Source organism: Manis pentadactyla, chromosome 2, assembly GCF_030020395.1.
Source record: "Manis pentadactyla isolate mManPen7 chromosome 2, mManPen7.hap1, whole genome shotgun sequence".
Taxonomy (NCBI): Eukaryota; Metazoa; Chordata; class Mammalia; order Pholidota; family Manidae; genus Manis; species Manis pentadactyla.
In genome coordinates this window covers 216,237,004-216,249,034 of record NC_080020.1, presented here as the reverse complement: position 1 = coordinate 216,249,034, position 12,031 = coordinate 216,237,004, and the positions used below count along the sequence as shown (strand labels likewise).

At 75.9% G+C, this 12,031-nt stretch overlaps 8 non-coding genes across 8 annotated transcripts; all 8 read left to right on the top strand.

Annotated features, from left to right (window-relative positions):
• The first annotated feature begins 1,171 nt into the window (after window positions 1–1,171).
• LOC130682741 (5S ribosomal RNA) lies at window positions 1,172–1,290 on the top strand. Its single transcript, XR_008996040.1, has one exon. It is a non-coding gene; the product is annotated as a 5S ribosomal RNA (ribosomal RNA).
• A 1,393-nt stretch (window positions 1,291–2,683) lies between these two features.
• On the top strand, window positions 2,684–2,802 carry LOC130682739 (5S ribosomal RNA). Its single transcript, XR_008996038.1, has one exon. It is a non-coding gene; the product is annotated as a 5S ribosomal RNA (ribosomal RNA).
• A 1,393-nt stretch (window positions 2,803–4,195) lies between these two features.
• On the top strand, window positions 4,196–4,314 carry LOC130682738 (5S ribosomal RNA). The gene has a single exon (XR_008996037.1). It is a non-coding gene; the product is annotated as a 5S ribosomal RNA (ribosomal RNA).
• A 1,393-nt stretch (window positions 4,315–5,707) lies between these two features.
• On the top strand, window positions 5,708–5,826 carry LOC130682737 (5S ribosomal RNA). Its single transcript, XR_008996036.1, has one exon. It is a non-coding gene; the product is annotated as a 5S ribosomal RNA (ribosomal RNA).
• A 1,393-nt stretch (window positions 5,827–7,219) lies between these two features.
• On the top strand, window positions 7,220–7,338 carry LOC130682736 (5S ribosomal RNA). Its single transcript, XR_008996035.1, has one exon. It is a non-coding gene; the product is annotated as a 5S ribosomal RNA (ribosomal RNA).
• A 1,393-nt stretch (window positions 7,339–8,731) lies between these two features.
• Window positions 8,732–8,850, top strand: LOC130682735 (5S ribosomal RNA). The gene has a single exon (XR_008996034.1). It is a non-coding gene; the product is annotated as a 5S ribosomal RNA (ribosomal RNA).
• A 1,393-nt stretch (window positions 8,851–10,243) lies between these two features.
• LOC130682733 (5S ribosomal RNA) lies at window positions 10,244–10,362 on the top strand. The gene has a single exon (XR_008996032.1). It is a non-coding gene; the product is annotated as a 5S ribosomal RNA (ribosomal RNA).
• A 1,393-nt stretch (window positions 10,363–11,755) lies between these two features.
• On the top strand, window positions 11,756–11,874 carry LOC130682732 (5S ribosomal RNA). The gene has a single exon (XR_008996031.1). It is a non-coding gene; the product is annotated as a 5S ribosomal RNA (ribosomal RNA).
• Window positions 11,875–12,031: the final 157 nt, after the last annotated feature.

Sequence of the window (12,031 nt, the reverse complement as noted above, 5' to 3'; positions counted from 1 at the left end):
TTCAGCCGGCCGGCCCCGCCCAGAGGCAGGGCCAACCTGCGCGCGGGCCGGCGGTGTCCCCCACCCCGCAGGCAGGCCTTGGGCTCCCTCCGCAGCCCGGGAGCCCCTAAGCCGTGCGCTCCACTCGCCCCCACCCGCCGGACAGCGCAGGCCCTGGGCGCCCCCCAACACCCCGCGCACGCCCCCATCCCCGGAGCCCGGGCCGCGCTCCCTTCCTTGCCACGGTAGGGAGGTAGCGAAGGCCCGGGCCCACAGGAGGGGCCCACCGTCCCTGGGCCCCGGGGGTGGGGGGGCGCGCCCCGTGGTCCGCGCTCGGTGTGCGTGCCCTCGCCCCTCGAGCCCCGCCCCCCACCCGGGACCGGGAGCGGGCCGACCGACCGCGCCGGGCGGACGTCCGACGCTGCTCTCCCGCAACAGCCAGGCGCGCCCCAGCGAGTGCCGGGGCGCCCGTGCCGAAGACACACAGAGCCGGAAGAAACGGGCCAGCGCGCGCTCACACCCATCTCCCGGGCGCCTGGTTCCCCGGGCAGGCAGGGGTGCCCGCCCAACGCGGCGCCTCGCAGCGTGGCTGCAGGTCCTCGGGGGCTGCACGGGTGACTGCGGGCCCCAGGGCCCGGCCGCCTTGCCCGAAAGCAGCCCGAGCGTGACCACGGCCTCGTGGGGAAGCTGCCCCTCCAGGGGAGCCTCGCGGTGCCTGTCGGGTGGGTGTGCGTGTGCGTGTGCGTGTGCGCGCGCGCGCGCGCGCCACTGTGAGGAAGTGCGAGCGTGTGCACGCGTGCGTTCGACGGCGTGTGCACGCGTGCGTTCGACGGCGTGTGCGCCGCCTGGCTGCTCGTCCCCGTGTCCGCCTAGGTGTGTGCCTGTGTCTTGAATCCTCGTGTCCGTGTGTCTCTCCTCTCCCTCACTCCGGTTCGCTCGGGCTCCCTGCGGGTGGCACGGAGAAGATGGCAGAAGGAAGAAGGGCGGCGGGTGGCCTGTGGTGGCGCCGGGGGGCCCCGGCTGGAGCCGGGCCAGTAGGGGCCTGGTGGGCAGCGGCGCAGCGCGGGCGGGCCGGCGCGAGAGCGGCCCGGGCACGGGGCCGGTGGGGTTGGGGGGGCACCGGCAGAGGCTCGGGGCGTGGAGGCAGGCGGGGACGCGCAGGCTCTTGGGGCGCGCAGGGCCGGCCTCTGGCGTCTACGGCCATACCACCCTGAACGCGCCCGATCTCGTCTGATCTCGGAAGCTAAGCAGGGTCGGGCCTGGTTAGTACTTGGATGGGAGACCGCCTGGGAATACCGGGTGCTGTAGGCTCTTTTTCCTCTCTGCCTCCCCGCTTTCTTTCTGCCGCCGTCGCCCCCTGCCCCTCCCGGCCGCTCACCGCGGGCGCCTGCCCTCGCCCAGCCCCTTCCCCGCCCGCCCCGTCGTGACCACCTGCTGCTGCCGGGCCTCGTCCCCCACCCCCACACGCCTCCGGGGGCTGGGGCTGGGGCTGGCGGTGGGGGTGCGAGTGGGGGTGGGGTGGGCACACCCGCCTTCAGCCGGCCGGCCCCGCCCAGAGGCAGGGCCAACCTGCGCGCGGGCCGGCGGTGTCCCCCACCCCGCAGGCAGGCCTTGGGCTCCCTCCGCAGCCCGGGAGCCCCTAAGCCGTGCGCTCCACTCGCCCCCACCCGCCGGACAGCGCAGGCCCTGGGCGCCCCCCAACACCCCGCGCACGCCCCCATCCCCGGAGCCCGGGCCGCGCTCCCTTCCTTGCCACGGTAGGGAGGTAGCGAAGGCCCGGGCCCACAGGAGGGGCCCACCGTCCCTGGGCCCCGGGGGTGGGGGGGCGCGCCCCGTGGTCCGCGCTCGGTGTGCGTGCCCTCGCCCCTCGAGCCCCGCCCCCCACCCGGGACCGGGAGCGGGCCGACCGACCGCGCCGGGCGGACGTCCGACGCTGCTCTCCCGCAACAGCCAGGCGCGCCCCAGCGAGTGCCGGGGCGCCCGTGCCGAAGACACACAGAGCCGGAAGAAACGGGCCAGCGCGCGCTCACACCCATCTCCCGGGCGCCTGGTTCCCCGGGCAGGCAGGGGTGCCCGCCCAACGCGGCGCCTCGCAGCGTGGCTGCAGGTCCTCGGGGGCTGCACGGGTGACTGCGGGCCCCAGGGCCCGGCCGCCTTGCCCGAAAGCAGCCCGAGCGTGACCACGGCCTCGTGGGGAAGCTGCCCCTCCAGGGGAGCCTCGCGGTGCCTGTCGGGTGGGTGTGCGTGTGCGTGTGCGTGTGCGCGCGCGCGCGCGCGCCACTGTGAGGAAGTGCGAGCGTGTGCACGCGTGCGTTCGACGGCGTGTGCACGCGTGCGTTCGACGGCGTGTGCGCCGCCTGGCTGCTCGTCCCCGTGTCCGCCTAGGTGTGTGCCTGTGTCTTGAATCCTCGTGTCCGTGTGTCTCTCCTCTCCCTCACTCCGGTTCGCTCGGGCTCCCTGCGGGTGGCACGGAGAAGATGGCAGAAGGAAGAAGGGCGGCGGGTGGCCTGTGGTGGCGCCGGGGGGCCCCGGCTGGAGCCGGGCCAGTAGGGGCCTGGTGGGCAGCGGCGCAGCGCGGGCGGGCCGGCGCGAGAGCGGCCCGGGCACGGGGCCGGTGGGGTTGGGGGGGCACCGGCAGAGGCTCGGGGCGTGGAGGCAGGCGGGGACGCGCAGGCTCTTGGGGCGCGCAGGGCCGGCCTCTGGCGTCTACGGCCATACCACCCTGAACGCGCCCGATCTCGTCTGATCTCGGAAGCTAAGCAGGGTCGGGCCTGGTTAGTACTTGGATGGGAGACCGCCTGGGAATACCGGGTGCTGTAGGCTCTTTTTCCTCTCTGCCTCCCCGCTTTCTTTCTGCCGCCGTCGCCCCCTGCCCCTCCCGGCCGCTCACCGCGGGCGCCTGCCCTCGCCCAGCCCCTTCCCCGCCCGCCCCGTCGTGACCACCTGCTGCTGCCGGGCCTCGTCCCCCACCCCCACACGCCTCCGGGGGCTGGGGCTGGGGCTGGCGGTGGGGGTGCGAGTGGGGGTGGGGTGGGCACACCCGCCTTCAGCCGGCCGGCCCCGCCCAGAGGCAGGGCCAACCTGCGCGCGGGCCGGCGGTGTCCCCCACCCCGCAGGCAGGCCTTGGGCTCCCTCCGCAGCCCGGGAGCCCCTAAGCCGTGCGCTCCACTCGCCCCCACCCGCCGGACAGCGCAGGCCCTGGGCGCCCCCCAACACCCCGCGCACGCCCCCATCCCCGGAGCCCGGGCCGCGCTCCCTTCCTTGCCACGGTAGGGAGGTAGCGAAGGCCCGGGCCCACAGGAGGGGCCCACCGTCCCTGGGCCCCGGGGGTGGGGGGGCGCGCCCCGTGGTCCGCGCTCGGTGTGCGTGCCCTCGCCCCTCGAGCCCCGCCCCCCACCCGGGACCGGGAGCGGGCCGACCGACCGCGCCGGGCGGACGTCCGACGCTGCTCTCCCGCAACAGCCAGGCGCGCCCCAGCGAGTGCCGGGGCGCCCGTGCCGAAGACACACAGAGCCGGAAGAAACGGGCCAGCGCGCGCTCACACCCATCTCCCGGGCGCCTGGTTCCCCGGGCAGGCAGGGGTGCCCGCCCAACGCGGCGCCTCGCAGCGTGGCTGCAGGTCCTCGGGGGCTGCACGGGTGACTGCGGGCCCCAGGGCCCGGCCGCCTTGCCCGAAAGCAGCCCGAGCGTGACCACGGCCTCGTGGGGAAGCTGCCCCTCCAGGGGAGCCTCGCGGTGCCTGTCGGGTGGGTGTGCGTGTGCGTGTGCGTGTGCGCGCGCGCGCGCGCGCCACTGTGAGGAAGTGCGAGCGTGTGCACGCGTGCGTTCGACGGCGTGTGCACGCGTGCGTTCGACGGCGTGTGCGCCGCCTGGCTGCTCGTCCCCGTGTCCGCCTAGGTGTGTGCCTGTGTCTTGAATCCTCGTGTCCGTGTGTCTCTCCTCTCCCTCACTCCGGTTCGCTCGGGCTCCCTGCGGGTGGCACGGAGAAGATGGCAGAAGGAAGAAGGGCGGCGGGTGGCCTGTGGTGGCGCCGGGGGGCCCCGGCTGGAGCCGGGCCAGTAGGGGCCTGGTGGGCAGCGGCGCAGCGCGGGCGGGCCGGCGCGAGAGCGGCCCGGGCACGGGGCCGGTGGGGTTGGGGGGGCACCGGCAGAGGCTCGGGGCGTGGAGGCAGGCGGGGACGCGCAGGCTCTTGGGGCGCGCAGGGCCGGCCTCTGGCGTCTACGGCCATACCACCCTGAACGCGCCCGATCTCGTCTGATCTCGGAAGCTAAGCAGGGTCGGGCCTGGTTAGTACTTGGATGGGAGACCGCCTGGGAATACCGGGTGCTGTAGGCTCTTTTTCCTCTCTGCCTCCCCGCTTTCTTTCTGCCGCCGTCGCCCCCTGCCCCTCCCGGCCGCTCACCGCGGGCGCCTGCCCTCGCCCAGCCCCTTCCCCGCCCGCCCCGTCGTGACCACCTGCTGCTGCCGGGCCTCGTCCCCCACCCCCACACGCCTCCGGGGGCTGGGGCTGGGGCTGGCGGTGGGGGTGCGAGTGGGGGTGGGGTGGGCACACCCGCCTTCAGCCGGCCGGCCCCGCCCAGAGGCAGGGCCAACCTGCGCGCGGGCCGGCGGTGTCCCCCACCCCGCAGGCAGGCCTTGGGCTCCCTCCGCAGCCCGGGAGCCCCTAAGCCGTGCGCTCCACTCGCCCCCACCCGCCGGACAGCGCAGGCCCTGGGCGCCCCCCAACACCCCGCGCACGCCCCCATCCCCGGAGCCCGGGCCGCGCTCCCTTCCTTGCCACGGTAGGGAGGTAGCGAAGGCCCGGGCCCACAGGAGGGGCCCACCGTCCCTGGGCCCCGGGGGTGGGGGGGCGCGCCCCGTGGTCCGCGCTCGGTGTGCGTGCCCTCGCCCCTCGAGCCCCGCCCCCCACCCGGGACCGGGAGCGGGCCGACCGACCGCGCCGGGCGGACGTCCGACGCTGCTCTCCCGCAACAGCCAGGCGCGCCCCAGCGAGTGCCGGGGCGCCCGTGCCGAAGACACACAGAGCCGGAAGAAACGGGCCAGCGCGCGCTCACACCCATCTCCCGGGCGCCTGGTTCCCCGGGCAGGCAGGGGTGCCCGCCCAACGCGGCGCCTCGCAGCGTGGCTGCAGGTCCTCGGGGGCTGCACGGGTGACTGCGGGCCCCAGGGCCCGGCCGCCTTGCCCGAAAGCAGCCCGAGCGTGACCACGGCCTCGTGGGGAAGCTGCCCCTCCAGGGGAGCCTCGCGGTGCCTGTCGGGTGGGTGTGCGTGTGCGTGTGCGTGTGCGCGCGCGCGCGCGCGCCACTGTGAGGAAGTGCGAGCGTGTGCACGCGTGCGTTCGACGGCGTGTGCACGCGTGCGTTCGACGGCGTGTGCGCCGCCTGGCTGCTCGTCCCCGTGTCCGCCTAGGTGTGTGCCTGTGTCTTGAATCCTCGTGTCCGTGTGTCTCTCCTCTCCCTCACTCCGGTTCGCTCGGGCTCCCTGCGGGTGGCACGGAGAAGATGGCAGAAGGAAGAAGGGCGGCGGGTGGCCTGTGGTGGCGCCGGGGGGCCCCGGCTGGAGCCGGGCCAGTAGGGGCCTGGTGGGCAGCGGCGCAGCGCGGGCGGGCCGGCGCGAGAGCGGCCCGGGCACGGGGCCGGTGGGGTTGGGGGGGCACCGGCAGAGGCTCGGGGCGTGGAGGCAGGCGGGGACGCGCAGGCTCTTGGGGCGCGCAGGGCCGGCCTCTGGCGTCTACGGCCATACCACCCTGAACGCGCCCGATCTCGTCTGATCTCGGAAGCTAAGCAGGGTCGGGCCTGGTTAGTACTTGGATGGGAGACCGCCTGGGAATACCGGGTGCTGTAGGCTCTTTTTCCTCTCTGCCTCCCCGCTTTCTTTCTGCCGCCGTCGCCCCCTGCCCCTCCCGGCCGCTCACCGCGGGCGCCTGCCCTCGCCCAGCCCCTTCCCCGCCCGCCCCGTCGTGACCACCTGCTGCTGCCGGGCCTCGTCCCCCACCCCCACACGCCTCCGGGGGCTGGGGCTGGGGCTGGCGGTGGGGGTGCGAGTGGGGGTGGGGTGGGCACACCCGCCTTCAGCCGGCCGGCCCCGCCCAGAGGCAGGGCCAACCTGCGCGCGGGCCGGCGGTGTCCCCCACCCCGCAGGCAGGCCTTGGGCTCCCTCCGCAGCCCGGGAGCCCCTAAGCCGTGCGCTCCACTCGCCCCCACCCGCCGGACAGCGCAGGCCCTGGGCGCCCCCCAACACCCCGCGCACGCCCCCATCCCCGGAGCCCGGGCCGCGCTCCCTTCCTTGCCACGGTAGGGAGGTAGCGAAGGCCCGGGCCCACAGGAGGGGCCCACCGTCCCTGGGCCCCGGGGGTGGGGGGGCGCGCCCCGTGGTCCGCGCTCGGTGTGCGTGCCCTCGCCCCTCGAGCCCCGCCCCCCACCCGGGACCGGGAGCGGGCCGACCGACCGCGCCGGGCGGACGTCCGACGCTGCTCTCCCGCAACAGCCAGGCGCGCCCCAGCGAGTGCCGGGGCGCCCGTGCCGAAGACACACAGAGCCGGAAGAAACGGGCCAGCGCGCGCTCACACCCATCTCCCGGGCGCCTGGTTCCCCGGGCAGGCAGGGGTGCCCGCCCAACGCGGCGCCTCGCAGCGTGGCTGCAGGTCCTCGGGGGCTGCACGGGTGACTGCGGGCCCCAGGGCCCGGCCGCCTTGCCCGAAAGCAGCCCGAGCGTGACCACGGCCTCGTGGGGAAGCTGCCCCTCCAGGGGAGCCTCGCGGTGCCTGTCGGGTGGGTGTGCGTGTGCGTGTGCGTGTGCGCGCGCGCGCGCGCGCCACTGTGAGGAAGTGCGAGCGTGTGCACGCGTGCGTTCGACGGCGTGTGCACGCGTGCGTTCGACGGCGTGTGCGCCGCCTGGCTGCTCGTCCCCGTGTCCGCCTAGGTGTGTGCCTGTGTCTTGAATCCTCGTGTCCGTGTGTCTCTCCTCTCCCTCACTCCGGTTCGCTCGGGCTCCCTGCGGGTGGCACGGAGAAGATGGCAGAAGGAAGAAGGGCGGCGGGTGGCCTGTGGTGGCGCCGGGGGGCCCCGGCTGGAGCCGGGCCAGTAGGGGCCTGGTGGGCAGCGGCGCAGCGCGGGCGGGCCGGCGCGAGAGCGGCCCGGGCACGGGGCCGGTGGGGTTGGGGGGGCACCGGCAGAGGCTCGGGGCGTGGAGGCAGGCGGGGACGCGCAGGCTCTTGGGGCGCGCAGGGCCGGCCTCTGGCGTCTACGGCCATACCACCCTGAACGCGCCCGATCTCGTCTGATCTCGGAAGCTAAGCAGGGTCGGGCCTGGTTAGTACTTGGATGGGAGACCGCCTGGGAATACCGGGTGCTGTAGGCTCTTTTTCCTCTCTGCCTCCCCGCTTTCTTTCTGCCGCCGTCGCCCCCTGCCCCTCCCGGCCGCTCACCGCGGGCGCCTGCCCTCGCCCAGCCCCTTCCCCGCCCGCCCCGTCGTGACCACCTGCTGCTGCCGGGCCTCGTCCCCCACCCCCACACGCCTCCGGGGGCTGGGGCTGGGGCTGGCGGTGGGGGTGCGAGTGGGGGTGGGGTGGGCACACCCGCCTTCAGCCGGCCGGCCCCGCCCAGAGGCAGGGCCAACCTGCGCGCGGGCCGGCGGTGTCCCCCACCCCGCAGGCAGGCCTTGGGCTCCCTCCGCAGCCCGGGAGCCCCTAAGCCGTGCGCTCCACTCGCCCCCACCCGCCGGACAGCGCAGGCCCTGGGCGCCCCCCAACACCCCGCGCACGCCCCCATCCCCGGAGCCCGGGCCGCGCTCCCTTCCTTGCCACGGTAGGGAGGTAGCGAAGGCCCGGGCCCACAGGAGGGGCCCACCGTCCCTGGGCCCCGGGGGTGGGGGGGCGCGCCCCGTGGTCCGCGCTCGGTGTGCGTGCCCTCGCCCCTCGAGCCCCGCCCCCCACCCGGGACCGGGAGCGGGCCGACCGACCGCGCCGGGCGGACGTCCGACGCTGCTCTCCCGCAACAGCCAGGCGCGCCCCAGCGAGTGCCGGGGCGCCCGTGCCGAAGACACACAGAGCCGGAAGAAACGGGCCAGCGCGCGCTCACACCCATCTCCCGGGCGCCTGGTTCCCCGGGCAGGCAGGGGTGCCCGCCCAACGCGGCGCCTCGCAGCGTGGCTGCAGGTCCTCGGGGGCTGCACGGGTGACTGCGGGCCCCAGGGCCCGGCCGCCTTGCCCGAAAGCAGCCCGAGCGTGACCACGGCCTCGTGGGGAAGCTGCCCCTCCAGGGGAGCCTCGCGGTGCCTGTCGGGTGGGTGTGCGTGTGCGTGTGCGTGTGCGCGCGCGCGCGCGCGCCACTGTGAGGAAGTGCGAGCGTGTGCACGCGTGCGTTCGACGGCGTGTGCACGCGTGCGTTCGACGGCGTGTGCGCCGCCTGGCTGCTCGTCCCCGTGTCCGCCTAGGTGTGTGCCTGTGTCTTGAATCCTCGTGTCCGTGTGTCTCTCCTCTCCCTCACTCCGGTTCGCTCGGGCTCCCTGCGGGTGGCACGGAGAAGATGGCAGAAGGAAGAAGGGCGGCGGGTGGCCTGTGGTGGCGCCGGGGGGCCCCGGCTGGAGCCGGGCCAGTAGGGGCCTGGTGGGCAGCGGCGCAGCGCGGGCGGGCCGGCGCGAGAGCGGCCCGGGCACGGGGCCGGTGGGGTTGGGGGGGCACCGGCAGAGGCTCGGGGCGTGGAGGCAGGCGGGGACGCGCAGGCTCTTGGGGCGCGCAGGGCCGGCCTCTGGCGTCTACGGCCATACCACCCTGAACGCGCCCGATCTCGTCTGATCTCGGAAGCTAAGCAGGGTCGGGCCTGGTTAGTACTTGGATGGGAGACCGCCTGGGAATACCGGGTGCTGTAGGCTCTTTTTCCTCTCTGCCTCCCCGCTTTCTTTCTGCCGCCGTCGCCCCCTGCCCCTCCCGGCCGCTCACCGCGGGCGCCTGCCCTCGCCCAGCCCCTTCCCCGCCCGCCCCGTCGTGACCACCTGCTGCTGCCGGGCCTCGTCCCCCACCCCCACACGCCTCCGGGGGCTGGGGCTGGGGCTGGCGGTGGGGGTGCGAGTGGGGGTGGGGTGGGCACACCCGCCTTCAGCCGGCCGGCCCCGCCCAGAGGCAGGGCCAACCTGCGCGCGGGCCGGCGGTGTCCCCCACCCCGCAGGCAGGCCTTGGGCTCCCTCCGCAGCCCGGGAGCCCCTAAGCCGTGCGCTCCACTCGCCCCCACCCGCCGGACAGCGCAGGCCCTGGGCGCCCCCCAACACCCCGCGCACGCCCCCATCCCCGGAGCCCGGGCCGCGCTCCCTTCCTTGCCACGGTAGGGAGGTAGCGAAGGCCCGGGCCCACAGGAGGGGCCCACCGTCCCTGGGCCCCGGGGGTGGGGGGGCGCGCCCCGTGGTCCGCGCTCGGTGTGCGTGCCCTCGCCCCTCGAGCCCCGCCCCCCACCCGGGACCGGGAGCGGGCCGACCGACCGCGCCGGGCGGACGTCCGACGCTGCTCTCCCGCAACAGCCAGGCGCGCCCCAGCGAGTGCCGGGGCGCCCGTGCCGAAGACACACAGAGCCGGAAGAAACGGGCCAGCGCGCGCTCACACCCATCTCCCGGGCGCCTGGTTCCCCGGGCAGGCAGGGGTGCCCGCCCAACGCGGCGCCTCGCAGCGTGGCTGCAGGTCCTCGGGGGCTGCACGGGTGACTGCGGGCCCCAGGGCCCGGCCGCCTTGCCCGAAAGCAGCCCGAGCGTGACCACGGCCTCGTGGGGAAGCTGCCCCTCCAGGGGAGCCTCGCGGTGCCTGTCGGGTGGGTGTGCGTGTGCGTGTGCGTGTGCGCGCGCGCGCGCGCGCCACTGTGAGGAAGTGCGAGCGTGTGCACGCGTGCGTTCGACGGCGTGTGCACGCGTGCGTTCGACGGCGTGTGCGCCGCCTGGCTGCTCGTCCCCGTGTCCGCCTAGGTGTGTGCCTGTGTCTTGAATCCTCGTGTCCGTGTGTCTCTCCTCTCCCTCACTCCGGTTCGCTCGGGCTCCCTGCGGGTGGCACGGAGAAGATGGCAGAAGGAAGAAGGGCGGCGGGTGGCCTGTGGTGGCGCCGGGGGGCCCCGGCTGGAGCCGGGCCAGTAGGGGCCTGGTGGGCAGCGGCGCAGCGCGGGCGGGCCGGCGCGAGAGCGGCCCGGGCACGGGGCCGGTGGGGTTGGGGGGGCACCGGCAGAGGCTCGGGGCGTGGAGGCAGGCGGGGACGCGCAGGCTCTTGGGGCGCGCAGGGCCGGCCTCTGGCGTCTACGGCCATACCACCCTGAACGCGCCCGATCTCGTCTGATCTCGGAAGCTAAGCAGGGTCGGGCCTGGTTAGTACTTGGATGGGAGACCGCCTGGGAATACCGGGTGCTGTAGGCTCTTTTTCCTCTCTGCCTCCCCGCTTTCTTTCTGCCGCCGTCGCCCCCTGCCCCTCCCGGCCGCTCACCGCGGGCGCCTGCCCTCGCCCAGCCCCTTCCCCGCCCGCCCCGTCGTGACCACCTGCTGCTGCCGGGCCTCGTCCCCCACCCCCACACGCCTCCGGGGGCTGGGGCTGGGGCTGGCGGTGGGGGTGCGAGTGGGGGTGGGGTGGGCACACCCGCCTTCAGCCGGCCGGCCCCGCCCAGAGGCAGGGCCAACCTGCGCGCGGGCCGGCGGTGTCCCCCACCCCGCAGGCAGGCCTTGGGCTCCCTCCGCAGCCCGGGAGCCCCTAAGCCGTGCGCTCCACTCGCCCCCACCCGCCGGACAGCGCAGGCCCTGGGCGCCCCCCAACACCCCGCGCACGCCCCCATCCCCGGAGCCCGGGCCGCGCTCCCTTCCTTGCCACGGTAGGGAGGTAGCGAAGGCCCGGGCCCACAGGAGGGGCCCACCGTCCCTGGGCCCCGGGGGTGGGGGGGCGCGCCCCGTGGTCCGCGCTCGGTGTGCGTGCCCTCGCCCCTCGAGCCCCGCCCCCCACCCGGGACCGGGAGCGGGCCGACCGACCGCGCCGGGCGGACGTCCGACGCTGCTCTCCCGCAACAGCCAGGCGCGCCCCAGCGAGTGCCGGGGCGCCCGTGCCGAAGACACACAGAGCCGGAAGAAACGGGCCAGCGCGCGCTCACACCCATCTCCCGGGCGCCTGGTTCCCCGGGCAGGCAGGGGTGCCCGCCCAACGCGGCGCCTCGCAGCGTGGCTGCAGGTCCTCGGGGGCTGCACGGGTGACTGCGGGCCCCAGGGCCCGGCCGCCTTGCCCGAAAGCAGCCCGAGCGTGACCACGGCCTCGTGGGGAAGCTGCCCCTCCAGGGGAGCCTCGCGGTGCCTGTCGGGTGGGTGTGCGTGTGCGTGTGCGTGTGCGCGCGCGCGCGCGCGCCACTGTGAGGAAGTGCGAGCGTGTGCACGCGTGCGTTCGACGGCGTGTGCACGCGTGCGTTCGACGGCGTGTGCGCCGCCTGGCTGCTCGTCCCCGTGTCCGCCTAGGTGTGTGCCTGTGTCTTGAATCCTCGTGTCCGTGTGTCTCTCCTCTCCCTCACTCCGGTTCGCTCGGGCTCCCTGCGGGTGGCACGGAGAAGATGGCAGAAGGAAGAAGGGCGGCGGGTGGCCTGTGGTGGCGCCGGGGGGCCCCGGCTGGAGCCGGGCCAGTAGGGGCCTGGTGGGCAGCGGCGCAGCGCGGGCGGGCCGGCGCGAGAGCGGCCCGGGCACGGGGCCGGTGGGGTTGGGGGGGCACCGGCAGAGGCTCGGGGCGTGGAGGCAGGCGGGGACGCGCAGGCTCTTGGGGCGCGCAGGGCCGGCCTCTGGCGTCTACGGCCATACCACCCTGAACGCGCCCGATCTCGTCTGATCTCGGAAGCTAAGCAGGGTCGGGCCTGGTTAGTACTTGGATGGGAGACCGCCTGGGAATACCGGGTGCTGTAGGCTCTTTTTCCTCTCTGCCTCCCCGCTTTCTTTCTGCCGCCGTCGCCCCCTGCCCCTCCCGGCCGCTCACCGCGGGCGCCTGCCCTCGCCCAGCCCCTTCCCCGCCCGCCCCGTCGTGACCACCTGCTGCTGCCGGGCCTCGTCCCCCACCCCCACACGC